Source organism: Zalophus californianus, chromosome 10 (assembly GCF_009762305.2).
Source record: "Zalophus californianus isolate mZalCal1 chromosome 10, mZalCal1.pri.v2, whole genome shotgun sequence".
NCBI lineage: Eukaryota > Metazoa > Chordata > Mammalia > Carnivora > Otariidae > Zalophus > Zalophus californianus.
Genome location: NC_045604.1, coordinates 31,904,252 through 31,931,344, shown reverse-complemented (window position 1 = coordinate 31,931,344; position 27,093 = coordinate 31,904,252). Strand labels below are relative to the sequence as shown.

At 39.1% G+C, this 27,093-nt stretch overlaps 1 protein-coding gene across 3 annotated transcripts in view; it reads left to right on the top strand.

Moving 5' to 3' along the window:
* Positions 1-1,230: 1,230 nt before the first annotated feature.
* NEK7 (NIMA related kinase 7) overlaps positions 1,231-27,093 on the top strand; it is a 164,653-nt gene continuing 138,790 nt past the window's right edge. For 2 of the 3 annotated variants that reach the window (XM_027610102.2, XM_027610103.2), the window contains exon 1: positions 1,231-1,480. The gene's annotated coding sequence lies outside the window, so the exon portion shown is untranslated. The remainder of the gene's footprint in view (positions 1,481-27,093) is intronic. The other variant, XM_027610104.2, reaches the window with a different exon arrangement.

The window sequence follows — 27,093 nt, the reverse complement described above, 5'->3', positions numbered from 1 at the left end:
CCTGTCTCCTTACCCTGCTTTATTTTTGTATGAATCACCATCTGACATAGTATGTATTTACTGGCTTATGATGATGATTATTGCCTTTCTACTACAATGTAAGCTCCATGATAGCAAGGACTTTGTATCTTGGTAACAGTTGTACCTTCATTCCTTAGAGCTGTAAGTAGTACATTTATTACTACTTCTTGAGCCAACAGAATCAACATCTCCTCTTGAGATCTTTTTTTTTCTTGCTAAAAATAAACCTTCTAAATCTTAATTCCATAGTTTTAACTTCTGAAGTCTTTGAGCTATAATCTACACATTCTTGGCTTGAATCCCTTTGGTAGGTAAGTCAAACAAGTGAAAGACCTAGGGGCAGTAACAACTACTTAATGAGTACTTATAAGCTAGGTTCTTGTATTTAAGCACCTTGCTTATCTCATTTAATTCTAACCTTAGTCCTAGAGATGAGTATTATTACCATTCTTGTTTTACAGACAAAGAGACTAATACTCGGGAGAGGTGAAATAACTTGCTGCCGGGCCAGAGTTAATATATTATCACTGAACTAAGATTAGAATGAAGGCGTGTTTGACTCCATACTGCCTCCTAGCAGTGATCTCCAGTAATACGTGTCCAGTTACTCAAGCAGCAGTCTTTTGCAGTTCCTGTCCTAGGGGTCTGGGGTATCCACCCCCCACTTCCCAACGATTCCCAATACCAAACCAAGTCGTTCACTTTTCAGAAATGTCCTAAAAGCCATTTTATCTACGTTAGGACTCTTACTTTAATGTAAGGTGTGCTTAGAGCAGAGGTAGTTCAAACCACCTAGTAAGAGAGGATGGGATCAAAAAGCTGTGATCCAGAAGAAAGGGGACGTCACCAGTTGAGCTTACAGCTTGAAAGTGGGGGCATTCAAATGCAAGTGAGGAAAAGACAAGTTCTCAAAAAGCAGCCCACCCCAGCCTAGAGGAAAGTTGGCCCAAAGGAGGGGAATGCGGCTCAGGGGGCAGATCGACGCACTCCACGCCGCGCTGGATCCAACAACAGGGAGCCGCACGCCTGAGGGATCCCCCAGAGCTGCTTCGGCCGCATCGGGGAGGTGACGGGGCTCCCTGCACTCGCACAGCGCCGTGCGGGACCCGCGGCGCGGGGCTCCGGGAGCGGGGAGGGGCCGACGCCCGCCCCGCCCCTCTCCTCGGGGATGCCGGGATGTTTACACTCCTGACAGCGGCGGCCGCGGTAGGAGGAGCGGGAGTCGCGGGAGGATGGGCCGCTGTTAGGCTCGCACTCGGGACGCGCCTCGCCGTGCGCAGGGTGGGGGCCCGCGCCTGCAGCGTCCGCGGGGGCTGCGCGGCGGGAGGTGGCGATCGGCTCTCGGCCTCGCAGCCACAGCCCCCGGCCCAGCGGGCCTTTCCGCGGCGCCGCCTGGCCGAGCCGCCCGCCCGCCCCGGGTCCCCCGCGGGCAGGAGAACGGAAAACTCCCAACTTCCTGGTGAGTGGCTGCGGGGGTCTCGGGCTCCCGGGCGGGGCTGCCTGCGGGAGCCGGGCGGAGAGGGGGAGGCCGGGAGGGCGCGGGGCGGCCTCCGGGATCCCCGCGCCGGGGAAAGTGGGGCGGGGCGCGCCGCTCTGGAGCTGGGTGGGGGTTTCGGTCCGGTTCGTTGGCAGTGGCGGGAGCGGGCGGCAGGAATTTGGTGCCTGGTAAGGGCTTTGGCGGCCCGAGGCCGCCGTGGGCGCCGCGGTAACTAAGAAACTCCGCGGCCACCGCGGCGGCGGCAACAGGTCTTGGTTTCAGGACCCGAGGAACTTAGCCGAAGTCCCGCCTCCCACCCCCCGGCTGCTGCTCATTGGCGGTGTCGGTTATTTATCACTCGCGGATTGGTTAGGCCCAGCTGTCAGGATTCGGCAGCAGCCAGACTGCACAGGAGTGAAGTTCACTGGAGAGAGTGGGTGGTGGGAGCCGTGAAGCTAAGGGAGAAGCTGAAGTGACTTGAGAAGTACAGGGAGGATGGCCGACCTGTTGGAGAATGGGCTCTCGTGGTACCCTGTCAGGATTAGCAAATGTGAGAGAGATTGAAAGGCAATAGAGATGGTGATGGTGGCAATGGAAAATAAATACACCGAGAATTGAGGCCAAAGTCGAAGAGGACCGCAAAAAAGAAAAATGAGAACACCACATTGCCCTAGGATAGTGTCAGGAAGCAACACAACCCAGAGGAAGCTGCAGTGAGATCTAAAGAACTCTTGTTCCCTCTTTCCTGTGTACTGCAGGCCTCGGGAGATGATGTGTCAAACACAAAAATCGTGTTCTCTCATAGCTGTAGTCCTTATCAGGGGTAAATACTAAAAATATACTTATTTTACAGTAGGTTATCTCCCATCCTTGAGCAGTTCTGGTGACGGAACTGAAAGTCTGAAAGCATTACAAAAACGAAATGGTTTTCCTCCTCTGACTACTGATCATAAGGATGCTGTTGAAAAATCGAATGCGCATAGTTTGTAGAGCCTTGTGTATCTATCATAACTAGCACCATTGTTTCTAAATCTTCCTCCAAAGAGTTTGTAGTTTGAAGAAGTATGTACACTCCCTGTAGACAGCAGCAGTGTGTCTTGTCAGGTTGCTTTACAGGATAAAGTACAGAATGCGTGCGTGGTAAATCTGTATAGGAGCTTGAGCTGTTGCGGGTGTGGTCGAAGAATGGCATAGTATTAGGGGCAACCGGACAAAACACTGAAAACGGTGGATGATTCAACAAGAGATTCGACTAACCCTGTAATACTTTGTGGCAACTCTTATTGAATGGACACCGAGTATTTTTGGCTTCAATACTTGGCGAAGGCCAGTGCACTTAAAACAGTTAACAAAACTTAAGCAATTATATCATTTCCAGAGGAAGGAATCTTCTGCTACCCTCGGGAGATCCAGTCCACAGCTTGCTTCACTCCTCACACCGCAGCATCTTTCTGTTTGGTCCTAGACTGGAGCTTGCTGGGGTGGGGAAGAGATGTTGGAGCTTTGAAAAATTGCCGCGTGGAGGAGTCAAACGGTCAGAAACTATATGGGGACGTTGAGAGGAAGGCCCGCAAAATAAAAAGGAGGAGAAGGAACCCCTAGTGGAGGCTGGCTGCTTTTTCTGGGGTGGGGATTCTCCGGACCCTCGGCGAGGTGCGGGCCTGAGATTTTGCTCTCAGCCGGGAGGCCCCGCCCTCTGCAGCACTGACGGCCTCCGCAGCCAATGAGCGGCGAGGGCACCGCGGTTCCCTGCTCGGGAGGGCGGGTACTTCCTACTTCGGCCCGGGGCTTGGAGGAGGGAGAGAAAGTTTCTCCTCGAAGGATGGCTGGTGGAGGACTCCAGTGTGAGGAATGAGAAATACGTAAAAATAAAGGGGAGGAGGTTCCAGTTTCTTCTGACTCCTCATGCACGTCTCGTTTCATAATTGAGCTACATCTTGAACTCATCACTGTATTTGAAGCTTTATAGTTGATAAGAAACGAAGGTGGTCAGCAAACTAAATGTCCAGGTGGATGGAGTTTTACCCTGACATTTTCTGTAAACGAAAACCAAGGAATCTCAGAAACTAAATTGTTAAGTTTTTCCACAATACTTGGGAGTCTTGCCACCGTTAAAAATCTTTATCAATTTAAAAAGTAAAGAGCGTAACTTGAGTGTAGATTTATTCTATACTTGAAACTACTATTTAGGTTTATTTATGAAGATCGTACCTGTAAGCACCCTCCATTCCTTTTCCCAGTTAGACATTTTCCTGTCTGGACAATTTCAAGAGCTCTTTTCCAGCCCAATAAAACAGTACTTACTCCAAGGAGGAAAGCACGTCTGGTATGATGGCATCATACTGGTGGGGGAGGGGAGATTTAAGGCCAGTATAATAACATACCCAAATAATAAAAATCAAAATTGTCGTTTTAAATGATCGAAAGCGCAGTTTTAATTTGTGTAAGTAAGTATTTAACCTCATACTTCCCTCCCCTTCACCCTCCTTCCAGTAGACAGTTTGGGGCTCTGATTTATCGCCATAATTTAAGTATTCTTTTCTTCTCATCTGTTATGCCTTTACTGAAATGTAGATTTCTTTTTTTTCACTTAAAGATGTGGTCTGAGATATCATTAGAGACTTTTACTGAGTTTCTGGAACCAAACTGTCTCATGTTTTAAAATGTATCTCTGTAGTGTTACCAACGGAGCCACCATTCAGCGTATTTGGGCAGGAGAGAATAGTGATAACGTACATGCAACTTTGGAAAAGAAGTTGCTAAATTAGATAATAAGTTGCAAAATTCCTTTCAGGTTTTGTTTCCTTTGATTTTTTTTTTTAAATAGGCTTTGGTATTTAAAAAATTTGCAGTGTAGCTGCAGTTACACAAAGCTGCACTCTGTCCACATTCCTGGTTTCCTTCAGTTAAAATATTTGTCCCTTCAGATAGTTAGTACAGTATGCATAAAACATGGTAGGATACTTAGTATAATACTTGAGGGTGTCTTGGAAATGACATATGTGATTATTGTTTGCTCTGAATTGCTTTATCAACAATTACTTTATTGACAGTTACATAAATATATAGCTAGATGTTTTAAGAAGTGTTTCTTCATCCTTTTGATTATTTCAATTTAATTCCTCCTCCCCTCATTTTTATAGGGAATATAGGTGAGTGACATTTGGTTATATAATCGTAATGAAATGGTTTTACGTGCAGGATATAATGGCAGTTGAGAATTTTTAAATATATGTAAAACTGTAGAATGATTCATTCTTAGAGTTATAAAACTTCTAAATTGCTGATTCCTCTTTTGGTGACTAATAGCTTGATTATCTCTGTATGATATGTTATATATCTATATAAAATATTTTTTTCATTCTGATGAAAACACTGAAAGAATGTATTTCATGGTTTTTAGTGAACAGTGGGAATGAGAAGGACAGATGATCATGAAGCATTTCTTAATTTTCTTGTGCAAGCAAACTTTTCTTAACCTTTGTCAAAATAATTGCTCTGCTATACTGTTTATATAATGTGCTTACAATGAGTTGTTTTGTAATAGCTATCCAAGGTGTTAATCAAAATAGTGTATAAATGAATGGAACTTACTTAATTGGTCTGTAAAAGTTTGGAAATAAATGTTTTCTGTTACTTAATGGAAGTAGACCTTTTGGTAAATCTTGTCACTGGTCTTTTGTTGATAATCAGTGTAAGTAAGTAGTTGAAGGTAACTTTTTCATTCCAGGCTGCTTTTGTATAGAACAGGGGTTTGTAAACTTTCTCTGTAAAGGGCCAGATAGTAAGTATTTCTGGCTTTGTGAGCCATATAGTCTCTATCATTGTAGTCATGGCCAATACCCGAACAGGTGGTCATGGCTGTGTTCCAATAAAGCTTTATTTATACAAATAGGTTGGAGGTCCACCCCAGCTCTAGAAGATAATACCAGAGATCTAAATATGATTCTGGGCCATTGATGCTTGACTTGATGTGGATTTTCCACAGCAGTATTTTATAGCCTTTTTTGTTTCTTGAACTCACAACCTGAGATCAAGACCCAAACTGAGATCAAGACCTGAGCTGAGATCAAGAGTTGGAGGCTTAACCAACTGAGCAAGCCCGGTGTCCCTGGCCTTTTTTGGTTTTAGACATTTGTGACAATCTCTTGATCTTTCCCAGTCCCCTAAGAATAATGCCACTTATTCATACCCCAGTTTTGTGTTTCATCTCAGAGACTTCGTAAGTATATGAACCTCTTTTAGATTTATCTACCTTTTCAGGGTTTTCTACCATTCTTTGCTCCTTGGGGGTCCCACACCCATCCTGTGACGTTGAATGAATGTGTACCTGTCTAGCTTCTTCCTCACTAAACCAAGATGAAATCTGATGTCATATATTTAATCTTTGCTTGATTGACAAATAACATTAATATAAATGTATTTTGGTGTGTTTCTTTAACTCATAGTTTTAATTTTAAACCTATTGGAATGACTGCCTTTGTTTCTTTTAGAAGTTTCTGTCATGAGCAAGAGGGTGGGCAGATTTTTTAAAGAAAAAGAAGACTTTTCCCCCCACTTTAAAAAAAAAAATACTGGAAAGGGCTTGTGTTTGTGGGAGGGCCTGCAGTCAGGGTGTGTGTAGCCTGGGGATGTGTGGGTTACCTCCTTCCTTTGTTTGAAGAATTGGCTGTAGGCTTACCTGGGTGCAGCTACTGAGGAACCTGAGAATGGAATGGAAAATGCAGCAGTTTTGACATCACTCAGTAGTTTCCTAGCCCTGGCCAGGAGTGGGTTCTGGGTGTGCCAGAATATTTGTCTCTCAGCGTGGTCAGGTAGTGCTTGGGGCATTCACAGCTACCAGGCTAGTTGCCACCAGCTACAACGAGCCTCTTTATCAGACCCTGTGCACAAATACCATTTTCTGTGTTTATCATGAAAAAGACTAAGCCCAGGTTTGTCTCCTTGGTTGTGTTGCTTGATTTGTTGGGACTATAGTTTTCTCAACTCAGGTAAGATTGCTTTGAGGAATAAATGAAAACATCTTTGTAAAAATACCACAGTAGGCTCTAAGTGTTAGTTTCATTTCACCTATTACTGTTTATAGGACGTTCAGCGGTAGGAAACGCATCTGCTGTTCTCAGTTTTTCTGATGACAGGCCCTGTTGCCCATTCTGCCGGGGCCCAGCTTTGTCTGATCAGGCTCCTACCTAGCTCTATGCCATTTCTACCTTCTCTGCTTGAATTCTTCTTTCTCTTTGCCCTGTGATTTCCATATTCGTAATTTAGTGGTTCCCATTGTTTGAGTTCGTGTTTTTATGTTTTTTGGAATATGGGGAGAAGGCATTAATCCTTGGTTCCTCAGACAGGAAAAACACAAGAGGCTTGGGGGGTTTATATTTTGAACAGTAAAAAATGGGAGTTGTAAAAAGATCCTTAAATACTAAGTAAAAATGGCAAAACTAAAAATATTATTTCTAATAGTCTTACAGTTTTGCTTTTTTTTAATCATTAGAATATTTTCCTCATATTCTCATATTTACCTGGCAGATTAATGTAATTTTTGTTGTGGTTGTAACCATAACAAAGCCACATATCCTCTATTACATTATGATTGGGAAAATTGAATAGATTTGTTTAGAAAAGTTATTGTACTCCTAAAAGGTAAGGAATTGTAAATCTTCCATTGCTTTTTATATATAACTGGTAGACCATATAGTAAAATAATGTGATATGTTTGCATACTGTCATAAAGACTCCCAGAACTGGACAGTAGGTAATTTTTAAAAAATTTTTCTTTTTTAGATTTTATTTATTTGAGAGAGAGAGACAGAGATAGAGAGAGAGCACAAGTGGGGAGGAAAGGGAGAAGCAGGCTTCCCCCAGAGTGGGGAGCCCGACGTGGGACTCGATCCCGGGACCCTGGGATCATGACCTGAGCCGAAGGCAGATGCTTAACTGACTGAGCCACCCAGGCCCAGTAGGTAATTTTTTTAAGGCAGATGGCATGACCTTATCCAAACAATTTATTTCCAGGCATGGTTTGTTATTTAACAAATACAAGTAAGTTGAAAGATAGACAGGAAGAATGCTTATTGATGGATTGAATTTATGGGAAAAAACTGATGTTTTATTCTCAGTTTCTTATTAACTTTTGTTTTCTTTATAGTCTTTGGTGTTAGAACACATTAAGGATAGTATAGTGGCAGGGAATGTATTCAGTAAAAACTGGCATTTTTAAACATCTTCAACGTATATCTAAAGTAAAGTTTTAATACAGTTTCTACATTTGATATTTTCATTGTTGAATGGAATGTTGTTTTCAACTTCGCTTTATCATTTTATGACCTTGAGTGTTTAAAATACTAGCTGTTGATAAAGAGTTGTATTTTATTAAGCAGTTCTCCTATCCTGTAATCATTCTTTGTTTTTATAAAGGAATTTATTACACTGTATTTAACAGTATTTGAGGGTTGTGGGGCACGGGGTGGGGGTGGAGTTCCATCTTCTGCAGAGTTTCCCAATACCAGGCCACCGAGGGAGTTGCTGCCTCATCCATGATCATAAAGCTGCCAGTGTGAGAGTACACAGTCGCTGTCCTGATGAAGTCACGGCCACAATAAGGAAGATGCTGCCATTTTGGTGTCCCCAGAACCATACTCTGACTGTCGTGGTCCAGGAAATGGATGCTCTGGGCACTGGCTCTTAACCCCTCTATTAGTTTCCTAGGGCTGCCCCAACAAATTACCACACACTGAGTGGCTTAATACAACATAATTTTATTCTTTCGTAGTTCCAAAGGCCAGAAATTAGAAATCAAGATATCCACACGGCCATGCTGTCTTTGAAGGCTCTGGGGAGAATGTATTCCATGCTTTCTCTGCTGGTGTTGGTGGCATTCCTTGATGTTCCTTGGCTTTAGACATATATCACTTCAGTCTCTGCCTCTGTCACATGGCAGGCTTCCTGTGTGTCTCTGTATGCATCTCTCCTCTTTCAAGGACAGCACTCTTACACTTAAAGTTTAATAAGCTAAATCTGCTTTTTCTTTCAGATTCTTTAGCATACAGATTATAGATTTCTGATCTTTCTGTTCTGAACAGAATTTTAGGATTGTGCAGAAATTATATTTAAGAGATAAAGGCGCCCAGGTATCCTGTACATATGTAATCTGCTGTTAGTATTTTTTTTTTTTAAAGATTTGACTTATTTGGGGCACCTGGGTGGCTTGGTTGTTAAGTGTCTACCTTTGGCTCAGGTCATGAGCCCATGGTCTTGGGATCGAGCCCCGCATTGGGCTCCCTGCTCAGTGGGAGGCCTGCTTCTCCCTCTCCCACTCCCCCTGCTTGTGTTCCCTCTCTTGCTATCTCTCTCTCTGTCAAGTAAATAAATAAAATCTTTTTTTATTAGTATAAAAAGAGAGCGCTCGTGTGCACATAAATGGGGGAGGGGCAGAGGGAGAAGGAGAGAATCTTAAGCAGACTCCCTGCTGAGTGTGGAGCCTGTTGCAGCAGATGCAGGCCTGATACGGGGTTCGATGTGGGGCTCTGTCTCACAACCCTGAGATCATGACTTGATCCAAAATCAAGAGTCAGCCTCTCAACCAATTGAACCACCCAGTCACCCCTGTAGTTAGTATTCTATTGCTACCACAAAACAGCTGTTCCAAACTCAAGTTTTCCATTCACTATTATCATCTTGTAGTTTCCCTTAGGAAACCTAAGTGTATGATTCACTAAATCAGTTATTTTCAGAACTGGAAGGAAACTTATAAATTATCTAAACTGACCTTTTCATTTATTATGAGAGTAATAAAAATAAACTTATTCTTATAATAAGAATAAACTAAAACCCAAGGATGTAAACTTCCTAATACACACTCTGCTAGATTCCATAACAGTCAATATTGCCTTGTGTTACCTTTGTAATGTTTTTGATGGTAGGCACAGTGATTTTTTTCTTCTCTTTTTCACTTCTCCTGAATTAGCAGAATCTTGCTGTGTTCATGGTACATGCTCAATAAAGACTTGCTGATGGAGTGATGACAGTGTACCTCTGTTCCCATATCAGGGCCTTGATTTAAGTGAGCAAATATTTGAGTACCTGATTGTGCAGGGGTGAAGTATTTCTTTTGCCTCTAAAATGATGAACAGTAGGGTGGATTGCTATTTCCTCACTATTTAAGAGGATCCAAGTGGGACAAGAAATTACCATTATGGAGGCCAGTCCCAGGAAGGAGCACTTAGTTAGAGGCAGTTCATAAGACAGTAAAGGCTAGAAAGTTCATGATTGGTTGTATGGTCAATATTTTATAAATACATATTTCATTATGTCAGACACCTTGACTCATAAGAGCCAGGCTTCATGTTGTTTGTCATTTTGGTATATTGAAAATAACTTGTGTGCCCCCATTGCTTCATGTATATATGCCTGAAATGTTCGGCAATGCCACTGACCAGTTTCTCCCTCTAAGACCTTCTCTTCTTGCTGTGATTCAAAGATCATGATTGGCTCTGTTTCCTTTACTTCTGTAGCCATGCCCCTCTCTTAGAAGTTGGTTCTCAATTTGTTTATTATATACGTTCCCTGTTTCAGTGAAAATTCTGCTTTACAAAGCAGAATGATTGGAGATTAATCACATGAATCCTAAAGGATTTATTTCATGATTCCTTGAAATAGTTACATCTATTTGTACATTGAAGATGATTTACAAAATTTGTATAGCTGTTCAAGAATATATTGGTAGCTTTTTTGCTACCACCAAGATAGGTTGTATTTTCAAAGCATTTGTCCTATTACTGTGTTTCTCAAACTGTGGTCCTCAGAATGTCTGTGTCAGAGATTCTGATGTGGTAAGTATGAGCATTGACATTTAAAAACAAGTACCCTAGGGTGCCTGGGTGGATAGTCAGTAGAGCATGTAACTCTTGCTTTCAGGGTTGTAAGTTTGAGCCCCATGTTGGGTGTAGAGATTGCTTAAAAATTAAATCTTTAAAAAAATAAAACACAAGTACCCCAGATGATTTTTATAATAAACACAGATTTGGAAAGCCACTGGTCTGGGTTGGAACCTACATTTAAAATAAGTACTGCAGGTGATCCTAATGCAGGTGTTCCTCAGGCCATACTAAGAAATGACACCTGGTCTTTTAAAAAAATACTTTTTAATTAAAAAAATATTTAGGAGGGCATGTGTTGGGATGAGCACTGGGTGTTATACACAACTAATAAATCATTGAACACTCCAACAAAAACGTATGATGTACTATATGCTGGCTAACTGAACATAATAAAAAATATTTATTTATAATGAGAGCCCATTCCTACTGCTAACATTTTTGGCCTGGGGTGTGCAGCCCTTTGGAACAGTTTATATCTAATAATTAGATTCTTCCAGCATGTGTAACCTGTGTCTTAGCTCAAACAGGGCATAGGTGTTATTGAAATGATGGTTATAAATCAATTAAAATCATTTAGATAAAGTATAAATATCTTATAAACAACAACTGAAGTAATAACAGAAGAGAAAATTCCACTTCGAACGAGTAAAGGAAAATACTACATCTAAGTGTTAGTTTTCGTTCTATCCCAACAAATGGTCCCTTGTTAGTGTACTGCTTATAGTGTATGCAGTTGTCACCATTTTTGGCATTTCTGCAGTATTTCTCTCAGCTAGGTGTGACAGCTTACCACTTCCCTTACCTCTGAGATGGTTTGCTTTTTGCTTAAGGCTAAAAGCCCTTTGCCTGCACCTAGAGATTTTGCTTCTAGTCACCATTACCTTACTTCTACCTGTAGTTCTCAATCTTGTTTCTGGGCTTGGCTGCACCAAGCTTTGATGCCTTGCATATCTAGCCATGCTGGAAAGAATTCAAGAACATCATGATGAGTAACATGTTCCTTTTTCCATGACTATCTTATTTCCATTGATAACAAGTGTCTCTGGTACTTGAGTTGCTTCTAACTTCCCTCCTTGTCATTAGATACAGATCTTTGCATGCAAGTTGTGTTCTTTATTCAAGAAAACCTCCTTGGTCAATCACATTCATTCGTTCATTTAAGGTATGCTTGGTCGTTTAAAAACTACTTTCTACCAGTGTTTTTTAATGCCTTTTTCTTAATTTGGAGTTCATCAAATCAGTCCAGGCCCTTGTTGTTTATGACCATTTCTATCCCCATCTTTTTTCATGTAAGAAGAAGAGGCAGCTTGATAAAGAAGGTATTGAAGTCCTGGATTAAGTCCCGGTTCATTTTTATATCTTTTCAAATGCCAAGCACAGAGTTCAGCACTTAGTGTAAGCTAAATTAATATTTGCAGAACTCAGTTTAAGAGTTGAGTGTCTGGCCTAGGAGAGAGCATTGGTAATGTGATGAATTGTTCAGATAATAAAATGGAGCCTGGACTGTAACGAAGCCCTGATGATGATGACTTAGGATATATGTTGGGTGTGTGGTCCTGGATAAGGCAGTGCTACTACCATTCCTAGGCCTTTTTTGTTCATGTGTTGGGTTGTCATCTTTTGAATGTCAGTATTTCCACAGTAAGACATGAATGCCCATTTTTATTTTTATTGTGAACTTTGTGGGGTATGCATATGCTGTTTGGAAGATGATCCAGTGGATTGGAAGGGGTTTGATGTTAAACTTAGTTTCACAATGAGATGAGGTTTCTGTGAACTTGGAAGACATACATGCCTGAAAGCTGAGGGACAGACCATTTGATCTCTGGGGATCTCCAGCATTTGTAAGATGAGTGATTCTGTGATTCTGTTCACTTTATGGTTCTTCTTTTTCCATTTGTTCTTTATTGTTCTCCCCATTTTCCTACTGGGTTCCACCAATTCATGGGTTGAAGAAAGAAATTTGGGGGTTGTTGCTAGGTAGCTGGGAGTGAGTAATAAAGAAAATAAACAAAGATCTAGCTTTATGTTTTTAAAAATATTTCAGTTTTTATTAATCACAGAACATAGGAGCACAAGAATGACCAAATGCTGCATCATATTGGCTGGCTCAATTATTTTTAATGGCTCTGCATTGGAACCTCTGCTTTCAGCCTGACCCTGACCTATCTTTCTAGATTTACTTCTTTATACTTTTCTATATTTTAGTCGTGTCTGACCACTTACCTTTTTTTTTTTTTTGGTTAAATTTTGTACCCTTTCTGGCTTCACTGCTTTATCTTTATGCTTTTCTCACTTTTAATTCCTATTCTCTTTGCTTCAGCTTTTCAATCTCACTATATTAAAATAATCTTCATCCCTTAAGGGTTTGCCCTAATAGATATCCTTCTGCTTCTTCTAAGCCTCTAGTACCTGTTGACTCTCCCTGTAGTTACTTGACTTAACTTCCTTCCTGGAATATAAGTTTCTGGAAGGTGTGAATCATGTCCTGTACATACTAGTGTTTCCTGCAGGGCCTAGGACCACTTTTGTCAGAACTAGCCATTCAGGGAATGACAGGTGACTGCCTCCCAGTGAAGATATGGGGCAGAAGGTCTGGGCAGATCCTAGAGTGAAAGAATGTCCAGAACAATTGAGCAGTTGGTTTCAGGGAAGTCTGTGATGACGGTGAGGTGCATGTCTCTGCAGGGCCCATAGGGCATAGTATGAGGACGGTCTTACTATGTGATATAGATAAAGGTTGATCAGTAAGTGGTTAAGTGTTGGGATATTTAGAGATCTAGTTTGAGAGTCTGGGTTTGGTATCTGAATTCTGAATTTTAAGTTCTGGCAGATCTCAGAATAGCATGACATGGGAACCAGGACTAGGAAAAATGGATAGAGATGCCAGACATGAAGTTGGTGGAAACGAGAAGAGTTATGGAGTCAAGGCAGAGGTAAGTTTGGCAATTAGGTACAAGTTAGAGGCTCGGGCAACAAGGAGCAAAGAACTAACTTCTTAGAATTAATACGTGAGGTTAAAACAGGACCAGCAGTCAGATTAAATTGATTTGAGGCTGATTTACTAAGCTGTTTACTAAGTATCCTTATATTTCCCTTGCTTAGAGGCAAACCCATTCCTTGTTCAAGTTCAGTGGCCTGGCTTTTTATAAAGGGGTAGCAACATCTCTCTGCCCAAAAAAGTGCTGACTGTATTTGCCAAATGAATCCCGTTTTGGTGTTCTGACAGGCCCCTCATGAGGAAAACACTGAACTGAGTTAAATAAAGAAGTAACTAGCTTATTACTGGAAATTACTCCTCTCTTAAGAATAACTACTAATTGGGAATTGATGAAGGTTATTCTTTGATTAGTGGCCATCAAATGCTGACCTAGAGAAAGGTTGTTCTGCTTCAAAATAGATATATTTTATTTAGTATCTTTTCATAGCTTTCATTGCTGAAGTTTAAAAGAACAACCACAATGTCAAAAATTATTTAAAAAAAAACATTTAAAGTACTTAAAAGAAGGCCTGTGCCAAGTGGGCCAAAGATACAGTGTATATTCATGAATTAATGAAGAAGCACGTAGGAAATGAGCCTGGAAAAATACCCAGATATTGCATTATGAAAGCCCCACATACAATACAAAGATTGGCCCCCTCTCCTGTAATATGATTGTAAAGAGTTATTTGTACCTTTATGTTTTCAAATTTTGGTTGTAATAGCAATAAAAGCTATAGGTCTTTGATACCTTTTTACCAGCTTTTAGGTGACCAGAGATCAGAAACTAGTGTCAGAATTGAATCAAGGTTATTATAAGGCAGCCTTAGGTAGATTTGTTAAAAAATGTATTAAGAAAATGTGTTAAGAGATGTATGAAGAAACTAAGTTTAGACTTGAAAATCCAGGCTTTGGTGATAGTACAGTATACTTTAAATTTACCAAGAAAAAGTGTTATTTTATTCTTTTCAGAGCCTACTGTAGTATCTGCTTTCTTTTTGTCCCTTTTAAAATTTAGTATGGGGTTAAATTTATTTATGTATTTATGTCCTTATTCAATCTGTTTATGCTTTTTTTTTAATTTATTTTTTTATTTTTTTAAAGAACCACCCTCAATACATTCTACCCACTTCTAGGTTTTTTTGTTGTTGTTTTGTTTTGTTTTGTTTTTTATTTTTTTTCCCTTGCTTAACTCCTTCACTTACTATCTTTGGAATAATTTCCAATCCCTTAGTCTCTTAAAACTATGATTTGGGTCTTGGCTCTTGCTCTGCTCTCTCTGATGGTCCTGGTCTTGCTGCGCTACTTGTGGTTCCTTTGTCACTCCCTGCTCTAGTCAGGGGTGTCCGCCCTCTTTTTTGCCTGCGTAGCTCCCACACATTCGTTAGAACCCACTTCCAGTGCCTCCTTTGCAAAGCCTTGCCGACCTGACAGCCTGCTTAGGCATCTCTCTTGCCAGCTCTTGTAGCAGTTCCCTGGGATGGTGTCTGTCAGAATACTTGCTTCCGTGGGCTGTAAAAGTCTGCTTCTTTCTGTCTCTCCTGGGAATAACTTGAGGGATCCAAATGGCCTGAGTCCTTTTTGTATTCCCAGCAGCTGTAGTAGACAAACTTGACCCAGTGGAGTAGATAAAAGGAGGAGTCGAGGAGATCCCACAGTTTTGGTAGGGGGCCCGAGTAGATGATAGTGTCATTTATCTCCAGTTCTAGCACCTTTTTCTCCCTACCCCACTCACCCCCACCTTTGAGTAGCTGTGGCTTTTTACTAAAAAGCCTGAAATAAATTAGAGACTTAACTTTCTTGAAGATTCTTAGGACATTTTATTTATGCCATGGTATTTCTTGCCTCATTGAGGGCAGGGGTATATGTAGATGGCTCGCACTAAACGTGAAGAAGTATAGTCTTCCTTTTTTATTGGCATATTTTCTAATTCTTTTGCAATTTTGACTCTCTTTATAGTCTTTAATAAGCAGTAGTAGTATGATCATGAGAGTTAGGAAGAACAAACTTTGTCCCAGTATGGGTTTAGAAGCCTTCTCATATATTTACAAAATGTGTTTGCATCTGGCCTTTACATGTCATTTTAGTGTTTAGATAATCATATAGATCCTCCCATGCAGAGTACCTGCAAATCACATGGCTATCAAATGGTATAAATTGCTACTTGTTGGCTAGGGAAAGTGAGAGTTGAAGTACTCTAAGATACAAGGGAGTACGTTTTGCTTTAGTTATAGATAAAGTTGTCATAGTACCTAATGCTGATGAAAAACAAAAAAGAAATCTTAACCAGATCAGCTTAAAACTCAGGGTCCTGGGATCGAGCCCCGCATCGGGCTCCCTGCTCGGCGGGAAGCCTGCTTCTGCTTCTCCCACTCCCCCTGCTTGTGTTCCCTCTATCACTGTCTCTCTCTCTCTCTCTGTCAATTAATTAAATACATAAAATCTTAAAAAAAAATAAAAGGACAGTTTTGTGTAACCTATGAGTGAATGGCTTTTACATACTTGCTTTTTCTCTTCCTTTCTTAATTTTCTCTTAATTTGGTTTTCATTGGAAGTCTGTGCACAGTGAAAAAGAGATGAAGAAAATTCAGAGATACAGTTTTTTGCTTGTTTGTTTGTTTTTGAGTGGAGAGGAGGGTGCGCAGGAAGAGGGAAAAGGCAGGAGTTTTCCCAGAATAAAATAACACACTAGCTTTGTTAAACATTGATTATGTCCTACTAACCTAATTATCCATTAGACGGACTCTGTTGTTATGACTGACTCAGATCTCTAGAACGTTGTGAGGGTCTGGGTGAGGGTTGAGTGAAAAAGTTCCCTGGAGAGGGCATCAGAGGACCTGCGTTGGGGTCATTATTTTGCTACTTAGTTTTAGGTGTCAGTTTAGCTGTTTAGTTTGTGGGACCATCAAAAGAAATAATTGATAGATCTTTTTCAAACTATTTATGGTTCCTATAAATTGTAGTATGTAAAGAAAAGAGGATTTTTGAAATTCAGGAATAAGTGCAAGGAACAGTGTCTAATAGAGTAGGTATGTTAAAAAAACATGAATAAACAGCAATTAATAAGCTTTTTAAAATAAGGATGTGTTAATTCTGAAAAAATCTATTAAAATTTCCCTTTATTTAAATGAGAAATGTTTTTAATTTTTTTTGTGTTGAGTTTTTGGTTAGTGAGTACTTGGTACAGACCAAAGTCTATTAAAACAAATGACCTCACAATAAATAATTCACAGAAATGAAAGCATTTCCAACTACTAGCCCATAGGGCCTTATCAGCTTTGTTATGACAGAATTCATTACTATGAATTATTTAGTACAAGGAATTCAGTAGGATGTTTTTTATAATCAGGTTGGGAAGATGGGTCCAACCTATTTATCACAGCTCTTTATGTATGTCAGTCTTTTGCCATGGATGATATTGTTCGGTTGCCATGATTTTTCTAGTGTTACAACTGAATGGTTAGCTTAGTAATCATGTGCTTTTGCCAGGGGTTAGTTGTTGCTATGTGAGTAACTGAATGACATGGCAGAAATATAAGGGAAAATTTATTGTATTTTCAATGGCCTCGTTTGCCAACAGTTAAACTAAACAAACAGTCTATGAAAAGCTTTTTGGGTAAAGTTCTTGGAAATGGCTGACTAGGTCTTTAACATCGTCTTAGGGAGATTCTTCTGTAAAGATAAACGGAAAAGATAATACTATCTTGCATTTGTATACCACTTAACACTTGTGAGAAGCGTTAATATTTTATTCTTCCAACTATTTGTTTGCCATAGAAAAGTTCCCATTTGTTACTCTAAGGTAAGGATTTGAGACCTTGCTCTATCATCACGTGCTATGTACTTATTATGAACCTCCTTCAGAGGGAAGTAAACTGAGACCTAGGGAGGATAGCTAGTTTTTAATTATTCAGAAGTAGATGCTCATGTAAATTTGAATTAATTAGGTCCTGATTGTTAGACCTGTATTTTTGATAACTTATTTTCTAAATTTGATTATTCAACAAGTACTTATTAGACCTTAATATGTACTGAAGATAAAAGAAAAATGAGGAAGAAATAGATTCTGCCCTTAAGTAGTAGTTGCTAGTGTAGTTGATGATTAGGACCTCAGATGGACAGATAACTGATTCACTAGAATACATTAAGACAAATATTTCAGAAGGTATTTTACAAAGGGCCACTGATGATGATGATGATGATGATGACTATTTAAGATCTTATTTATTTATTTGACAGAGAGATAGAGAGCACAAGTAGGCAGAGAGGCAGGCAGAGGGAGAGGGAGAAGCAGGCTCCCTGCCAAGCAGGGAGCCCGATGCGGGACTCGATCCCAGGAACCTGAGATAATGACCTGAGCCGAAGGCAGCCGCCTAACTGACTGAGACACCCAGGAGCCCCGATTATTATATTTTTTAAAGATTTTTAAAAATTACTAGAGCATGAGACAGAACACGAGTTGGGGGGCAGAGGGAGAGGGAGAAGCAGACTCTCCACCAAACAGGGAGCCCGACACAGGACTTGATCCCAGGACCCTGAGATAATGACCTGAGCCAAAGGCAGATACTTACCTGACTGAGCCACCCCAGGCAAAAGGGCCACTGCTGATGAAGCAAGGTTGGCCAGGCAGACTAGCTGGGAAGGGTGCTCTCAGTAAGATAGCGCAACCTTTGTCAGAGGCACATAGGTATGAAATAGCCTAGAATTTGGAGGAAGTATAAATGGTTTTAAGACCAGACTACAGGATTTATAAGAAGGAAAGCACTGGTAAACAAGAAGCAAGGCTAAGAAAAGTGTGTCATTTGTTAAAGGGTTTTAAGCAGGAATATGCCATAATTAGATTTTCATTTTAGGTGAGTGTATAGAGTAGAAATTATATTATCACAACGTCAGGCAAAATAGTTAATAGATTATAATAGTAGCAAGAATCATGAGGGTCTAGGATAAGCAGAGAGACGTTTGGGAGGTAGAATGGAGGACCTACACGGAGGTGAAGGGAGTAAGAGGGTCTGGTATGACCTAGGAACTGTATGGGATGACTGGGTGGCAATGCCATTCACTAAGAAAGGAAATACAGTGTAGAACAGGTTGGCGATCTTCAAGATTTTAGACACATCTGTTTTGGCATTCAGGCAGAAAGATCCAGTAGAGTTGGAAATGAGATTCTGGAGCTACTGGTTCATAAATCATCAGTGTAGAGGAGGCAGGTTATGTGCCAGCTGCAAATGAATGATTATTGATTTAAATAACCAAGGGACTAATCATTAAAGGAAACCTGAGCAAGAGAATCAGCAGAATTGCTTATTGATCATAGAGCAAAAGAGGTATTTGGTGTAGAAATGAAAAAAGCAGATAAAAGAATATCCTATTCACATTGCTAGCCTGATTTATTCAAGCTGATACTAGATTAAGCAGTAGCAAATACATACACACTTCTTAACTGTAGTTGACAAAAGTCACTGGAACCAGTGTCTTTATCCAAGAAATTGGAAAGGATAAAAGTATTCTCTTTGAACACTTTGAACACAGCAACACAAAGTGCAAGAAGTAATGGAACAATTGCTTCAGAGGTCTGCAAAGAACAAAACAAAGGGTTGTGGCCAAAAAATTGTATACGCAGCGAAATTATGGTTCATGTGTGAGGAAGATGGAAGGATATTTTTAGATTTTCAGGAGTTAGAGAAAATGTATTGCATGTGTGCTTAAAAAAAATTTTTTTTTAAATGAGAAAAAGTCAAATGAGAAAAGTCAAATTAGGGAAAAGGACATCTTTGTCCAAAAGCACTGGGAATAAGCATTGAAACAAATTAACCAGAGTGCCGGAAATAACTCAGAAAGATAGGCTGTGGTTATGATTTATAATCTGAGAACTCGGGGATAGAATATGAGGGCCAGGTGTCATGGCGGGATCAGTCCTTGACCAACCTGCATCAGATTGTGTATCCTAACATGAATTTCATTTTTCCTTTGATAATCACCCAAAAAGTGGTTAAAGAAAACTATAAAAAAATCTGGGAAGTCACCATTAGTAAAATTTAAAATAGGAGAGGATATGTATTTGTTTCCTAAATAACTAGACAAGATTAAAGATTATGGCAAGAGATGGGGGAAAAAAAAACAACCAGCAAGGAAACAACAAGGTTTTAAAAAACAAGGATCAGTAAAACAACAATCAGTAAAACAATTCCCTTTTAAAAGACTCATACTAAAAAATAATCCTCAACTATTTGCTGTTTTTTAAAGGTATACTTAGCACAAATAAACCTAGAAGGATTAAAAGTAAAAAAAGGTGGGTCAAGATTTATAGGGAAAACACCACAGAAAAGACAGAAGAGTAACAGTACGAATTCCAAAGTAGAATTAAATGAAGAAAAGAACTAAATAAGATAAAGAACAGTTTTTTTAAATTGACTGAAAATGTAACAACTTAATAGACCAATAACTATGGAGGAATTAACGTTACACGAGTTGCCTTTTAAATTTTTACTTTTTAAAATTAAATGACTGGGAATCTTCCTATCCATGCCCTTGTATTAGTATAAGTATATTCTTAATACCAAAAATTATACTGAAGGAGAATGTTTAGGTCAACTATTGACTAAGCTATGTTCAACAGATTACTAGAGTTGTCCTAGATATTAATAGAAGTCCTATGGAAGAATTTTGTGGCTAGACAAGTTTGGAAAAATCTGCATAAGGAACTGTTTTGGAGATTCATAGGGCACTGTAGCGTATTAGGATCCCTGAGCAGTTTAGCCCAGTATTTTACAGGTTCCTCTTTTTTTTGTTTTGTTTTGTTTTGTTTTGGTCATGGATTATCAATGAACAATTTATGGGATTCTGGTGTTCTAAGGAACAGAGTTTGGAAAACACTTATGAATATTGCTGTACAAATCTGTAATAAAATTAAGACTAATGAAACAGTTAAAGAGTCATTAATCATGACTAAGAATTTTTTTTTTAAGATTTTTATTTATTTATTCAACAGAGAGAGACACAGCGAGAGAGGGAACACAAGCAGTGGGAGTGGGAGAGGGAGAAGCAGGCTTCCCACTGAACAGAGAGCCTGATTCAGGGCTTGATCCCAGGACCCTGAGATCATGACCTGAGCCGAAGGCAGATGCTTAAGGACTGAGCCACCCAGGCACCCCAATGACTAAGAAATTTTTATCTGAGCATTTAAAGATGGTTTAACAGAAAAGATACAGTTACGTGATTCATTACCTCATTTGGTTCAGTAAGAAAACTTGTATGATAAACTTAGTAGAGCAGAAAATCATTTGATATCATTTGATACCTAATCCCCCACCCTTTTATATAAAAAAGGCTCTTAGAAAATTGGGAATATCGTTTGGTATGGAATATAGTCAATATCATAATTTATTGCAATTGCATGGAAATTTGTCCTTATTACTTCTTATCTGCTATATTTTAAGCTCTTTGAGGGTAGGAAATAAGTTGATTTTTACGTATTTTTTGTCACCCATTTTGATATAGAACCTTGCATTTTAAGCATTCTGTAGCTGTTAAATGAAAATATTTGGAAGCGTATCCTTATGTAACTTTTAGTTTAAAATGGATTTAAAAATGATATTTTTCTTCATGTAAAATATTTTTAAAAGGGTAAGCCATATACTTTTTAAAACATAAAACATGTTTTTTTTGAAACTGAGATACTTTTCAGGACGGGCCTTAATGTTTGTTTTATTTACCCAGCAAGCTTTGACTTAAGGTTGTTTTAAATTTGGTCTAACGGTTAAGTGACAGGAAATTTATAAAGATTCTTGAAAAGTAAAGGGGTATTATAAATACTATTTAAAAAAGGATTATTCTGGTTTTTTTATGGCTGAGTAATACTCCATTAAATATCATCTAATTATATATGTAATAATTATACAAATTATATTTATAAATTCAGATGCTGCTATGAACATGGGGGGTACAGATATCTTTTCAAGTTAGGGTTTTCATTTCCTTTGGATATATTCCCAGAAGTGCAGTTGCTGGATCATATGGTAGTTCTGTTTTTATTTTTTTGAGGATCCTCCATCCTCCATTTTAATTTTTGAGGATTTTCCATAGTGGCTGTACCAGTTTATAATCCCACTCATAGTGCCCAGTGCACAGGGGTTCCCACTATTACACGTCCCTGCCAGCCTTTTTTATCTTGTCTTTTTGATGATGCCTGTCCTAATTGATGATGGCTGTTCTAAGAGGCATGAGGTGATATCTTACTGTGGTTTTAGTTTCCATTTGTGACAGTGTGGATGGACCTTGAGGGCATTATACTCAGTGAAGTAAGTCAGAGAAAGACAAATATGGTATGACCTCACTTATATGTGGAATCTAAAACCAAAACCAAAACCAAAAACAACCAAATACATAGAAAAAGAGATCATCAGACTTGGGGTGACCAGAGGCAGAGGAGGGTGAGGAGAGGGGGAATTGGAGGAAGTTGGTCAAAAGTTACCAACTTCCAGTTATAAGATAAATATTAGGGATGTAATGTGCAACCTGACTATGGTTAGCATTATATAGGAAAGTTATTAAAAGAGTAAATCCTAAGAGTTCTAATCACAAGGAGAACTTTTTTCCCCCTTTTTCTTCTTTTTTTGCTTTTTATTGTGTCTGTATGAGATCATGGATGCTTGCTGAACCTATTGTGATGATCATTTTATCATTTCACAATATGTGTATATTCATCATACTGTACGTCTTAAACTTCTACAGTGATGTGTGTCAATTACTGCTCAGCAAAACTGGGAAAAACCCAAGGGTTATCCTGGTCAGAAGTATTATCCTTGGTAAAGTGGGATGCATGAGGAGGACTCTTGTAATGATAGAGCTCTCTGTTCATGTAGGAAAATCAAGGGATTTGGGACCTGAGGCTGGTTCAGAATTCTTCAGGATGTGGTTGGGTTTTGAGCCAAACCGTTTTTCTATGGCCTTAGGACTGCCTTGCAGCCCATGAAACCCTAGCCTTGAAATGTGGCTTTGCAGGGCTTGGGAAAATTTCATTCATATGCAGATTTCTGCAATTTTTCAATTTCCAAGAAGCAGCTGCAGTTATACAGGGCTTGGCATGTATATGTGTGCGGGTGTCTGTGTGTAAACACACAAAATAGCCTGGATGTGGTACTGCTTTAGAGGAGTCAGGGAATCTTGAGTGCTAGTTTTTTCTTCTTATGGAATCTTGGGTAAGTCCTATAACTTTTCTCTTTTGAGTTTTCTCATCTTTCCCATTCACTCCACTGTGAAGTTTTAAGAAGATACCTGTGCAAACTTTTTTAAATGTACAAAACTGTAAGTGTGTAAGATGTCAGTAAAGCATATTGGTACTCATTTTGCTGGAAGAGTACATGTAAACATAGAATTTGGAAACAAAATCATGGCAATAGGGAAACATGAAGATTTTTTTTTACTTTTTTTTCTTTTGGGTTTTCAGTTACAAATAAGAATGCAGTTTTAACTAACGTTTAAAAGCCTTTGCATTATAGGGACGCCTGGGTGGCTCAGTGGGTTGAATGTCCCACACTTGGTTTTGGCTCAGGTCATGGTGTCAGGGCTCTGAGATTGAGCCCAGCCGTGGGCGGTCTCTGTGCTCAGCACCGTATCTTCTGCTGGAGCTTCTCTCTCCCTGTCCTGTTCTTCTGCCCATGTGCTCCCCCACCTCCTGCACACAGGCACGCTTTCTCTTTTTCTCTCTCAATAAATAAAATATTTAGAAGCCTTTGCATTACAGAGAGATAATTAATGTACAGTACAATTATGCAATAATTCAGAATCAGTATTTGTGTTGCTAACATTTTGTTACTCATTGTAAAGTGTAATTTATTCAGGATGTACACTGAAACCTGTTGTTTTAACTGTATAGCTAGATGAAAGTATGACAGAAGAGGTTTGAATGAGTTATCTTTTTGGTAACAGTTTGCTTGAGGGATGGGCAGGCTTTTCCTCACTTGACAGATGGCATAGGAAGGGCACTAAGAAGGCAAATGGATTTTCTAAGCTTGCATTAGCTGGGTGATGATAGAGGCGGGGCTAGAATTCATAATTTTTGTTGTTACCCAACATATTTTTCCCCTTTGGGTACCAGCATTTTCTTGTTGATAATTATGACTTTGTAGTAATTTTTGGTAATTATCATAATCTTTTAGGAAGATAGTCAGATGACATGTAGCTTTTGCTTATCGAATGAGAATCCACATGAGGTATTTTCAAGAGGACATATAATTTTCACTTTCAGAAAACAAATTCTCAGGCTTATTAATTTATATTCATACAATCGTTTACTAAAAGTAAAAGTGTGAAAATGGGCTTATAACTCACATGTTTTTCAATGTTGATTTGTAATAGGAAAAATTGTATAAAAACTTCATGTAATGATGCTTTAAACATACACTTACAACATGACTGACTTTTTTTAAATTATTTTTTTTAAGATTTTATTTATTCGTTTGAGAGACAGAGAGAGAGAGAGAGCACCAGCAGAGGAGAGATGCAGAGGGAGAAGGAGAAGTGGACTGTCTGCTGAGCAGGGAGCCTGATGTGGGGCTGGATCCCACGACCTCGAGATCATGACCCAAGCCCAAGCCACCTAGGTGCCCCGTGATTGACTTTTAATATGAGAGAACTATCTGTGCGGGAAAGGTTAAAAGGGGATAAGTTACGAAACTGAGAATGTCACCTATTTTATATATAGTTTTCCATTAACTTGAAGCGCATGGTAATTCCCAGGCTACTTTGAGGAGATAAATAATTATAAATTGGAATCTTAGAGCTTTGCATCATGTTTAAATAGTTCAGAAAACAACAAACCCAGAAGCATTAAATTAATTTTTTTAAAGGCTTTATTTATTTGACACAGAGACAGAGAGAGAGAGAGCACACAGAAGCAGGGGGAACAGCAGAGGGAGAGGGAGAAGCAGGCTCCCCGCTGAGCAGGGAGCCCAACATGGGGCTCCATCCCAGGAACCTGGGACCATGACCTGAGCCTAAGGCAGATGCTTAGCGACTGAGCCACCCAGGCACCCCCATTAACTTAATTTTTTTTTTTTTTTGTGAGGTCAGCTATATACTTGATATGTCATTCAAAGCAAATCAAACCTTTTTCCTTCTTGGTATTTTATTTTTCAAATTAATTGATCATTTATTTACTGTTATCCGATAGTGCTGTCTTCCATGAAGATTTTAATTAAGGGATCTCTTGGGAATTAATCGTATATTGCTAGGAGGCTCTGCTCTGGAGTAGTAACTAATCTATAGCTGCTCTTCCACTTGAATAAAAAAACCTCTGCATTTATACAACATGACTTATTTGTTTATTTCAGTAGAAATTAGGATTGAGTGGACTTTTGAGACTGGAAGGGATTTTGGAGATCATATAATCCAGTACCTTCATATGATATTTGAGGTAACTACGGCTCTGAGGGATTGGTCATACATCACAAAGAAAGTTCTTGGTAAAAGTGGGTTAAGAGTTGTATCCTCTGTGTCATATTCTGGTGTTTTTCCCCTTATATTATTTGTGTTTGTGAGATTCTCCTCAATAATATCGATAAGATTACCAAAGAAGTAACAACAAAAATAAAGTTCTAAATTAGCAGGGTTGTATGATTCTTAGAGTTCATTCAGTGCCATAATGGAAGAAATGATTATTTGGAAAATTCTACCTGGATGGTGAACTAATCCACAAATTGAATTTAAACTATATTTTAACATTTAACAGTATAAAGCAAATCAGTTTCTTAAAGATAACATGTGACAGGGTAAGTGCTTGAATTGAAGTAGAGACCTTGTTAAACTGTCAATTAATGAAATAATTGGGACACTGGGTTTTATGTTTTAATATAAAAAATGATAAAATGTGCAATTTAAAAATGTCTTTATGTGTCTGACATATTAAACAAAATATGGGTAGGTGTTCTTTATGTTTATCTCTGTTTGATGGAAATAAAGAGTGAAATAATGAAAAGATAGGCAACAGAGAGAAGTCAATAGAGGGTATCAGTATAATATACTTCTATATACTTGACTGTAATTAAGATTTTTGCCTACAAAACTGTAAATCGCAGAAGAATTAGATATGTATATAATCTCATGGTCAGCTTTCAGTTAGGGAGGTATTGTTGGACATACATTAACGGTTTCACCATTCTGGATGTTTCTCTTTTGTTTAATTGTATATTAAATAATAAGTAGGTTAGTTTGGCGTCTATTTCTAAGTGGACAAGGCTGTTTTAATCTCTTAGGCTTTGAACTGGAAAGAAAGGAAATGCGTATGAGTAAATGTGTGTGCGTGTGTGTGTGTGTGAGAGAGAGAGAGAGAGAGAGATATTTGTGTATGTCTGCTTTCTTATTATAGCCCAAGATTATAATCCTGAATTAAGACTTAAGGCTGGTTTTCTAGTTGGTATTCTTGCTGATAGACCTATGGCTTTGATTGCTATATGCATTACGAGTAACTAAGTCATCTGGAAAAGAAGAATGCAAGGACTTCAGGGTTATTTTTTGAATATAGTACTTCTGTTTTCAGATTTTTAAAAACTCTTTGTTCTTTGCTACCATCTACTTAGGGACTTTCACACACTCTATAATGTTTCAGTAGATATAATCCAACTGATAATCAACAGTTATTCATTGTACCTTGTGAAGGCGTATTGTGGAAAAGGAACTGTGCTAAATATAGTGGGAGATTCAGAGGAATCTACCACAGCCTTTGTTATCAAGGACTTTATAATTTGGACTGATAGTGTCATTAACAGTATAAGGACGGTCCTTACAGGCTCAGAAGTATGCCCTAGTAGAGGGCTGCTACTGGGACGTCAAAGGAAGGGGAATTCTCTTTTGATTTGAATGAACTCCATGAAGGTCCCATGGGAGCATGGGGATTTGTGCTGGGCTTTGAGGGGAAGCCATTGCAATAGACGAAATTAGGATTTCTAAAGCTCAAAAATGGGCCAGCTTGGCAAAAATAGTGGGACATGAGGCTCTGATTCATTTCCCTTATAGATGCCAAAATGGTATTTGTAAAATGAAAAACCAGCTCTGTAACTCTCCATCTGAGAACCAATCTTGAGATTGTACCTAATAGCCTGAAACTTGAGACTTTTCTCGACTTTTACTGCCTTATCTCTGCCAGATGCTTCTGAATACTTCTTCACTAGGTTATAAACTATTCAATGGAAAGATTCATTTGTTGTTCATCTTTTTATCCTTCATACCTGCCAGCTTCAAAGAAGGAAGTCACTACCTTCCTGTTGAATAAATAGAAGCTTGCAATCCCGGCTAAGGAATTTGGACTTTATTCTAAAGATAGTTGAGAGCAATTAGAAATTTTTAAACAAAAGAATGACATAGTGGAAGTTATAGTGAAAGGTATTCTAAGGTAATTAATTGCAGTGAATTGATTATTTTACATGCTAGCCTTCTAAACATTATACTCTGAAGTACTTCTGACTTACAGCAAATAAACATTTACAGTTAATGATGTCCTAAACATGTGTAGTGGTCAACTCAGGAAACAAAATTCCTGATGCTTTTTTTTTAAACTCTAAATTAGCATTAAGAGGCAGTTTTTAGTGGCTCAGTTGGTTAAGCATCTGCCTTCAGCTCAGGTCATGAAACAGGGTCCTGAGATCGAGTTCCACATTGGGCTCCTTGCTCAGCAGGGAGTCTGCTTCTCCCTCTGCCTCTCCCCATACGCTCTCGCGCTCTCTCTCTCAAAAATTAAATTA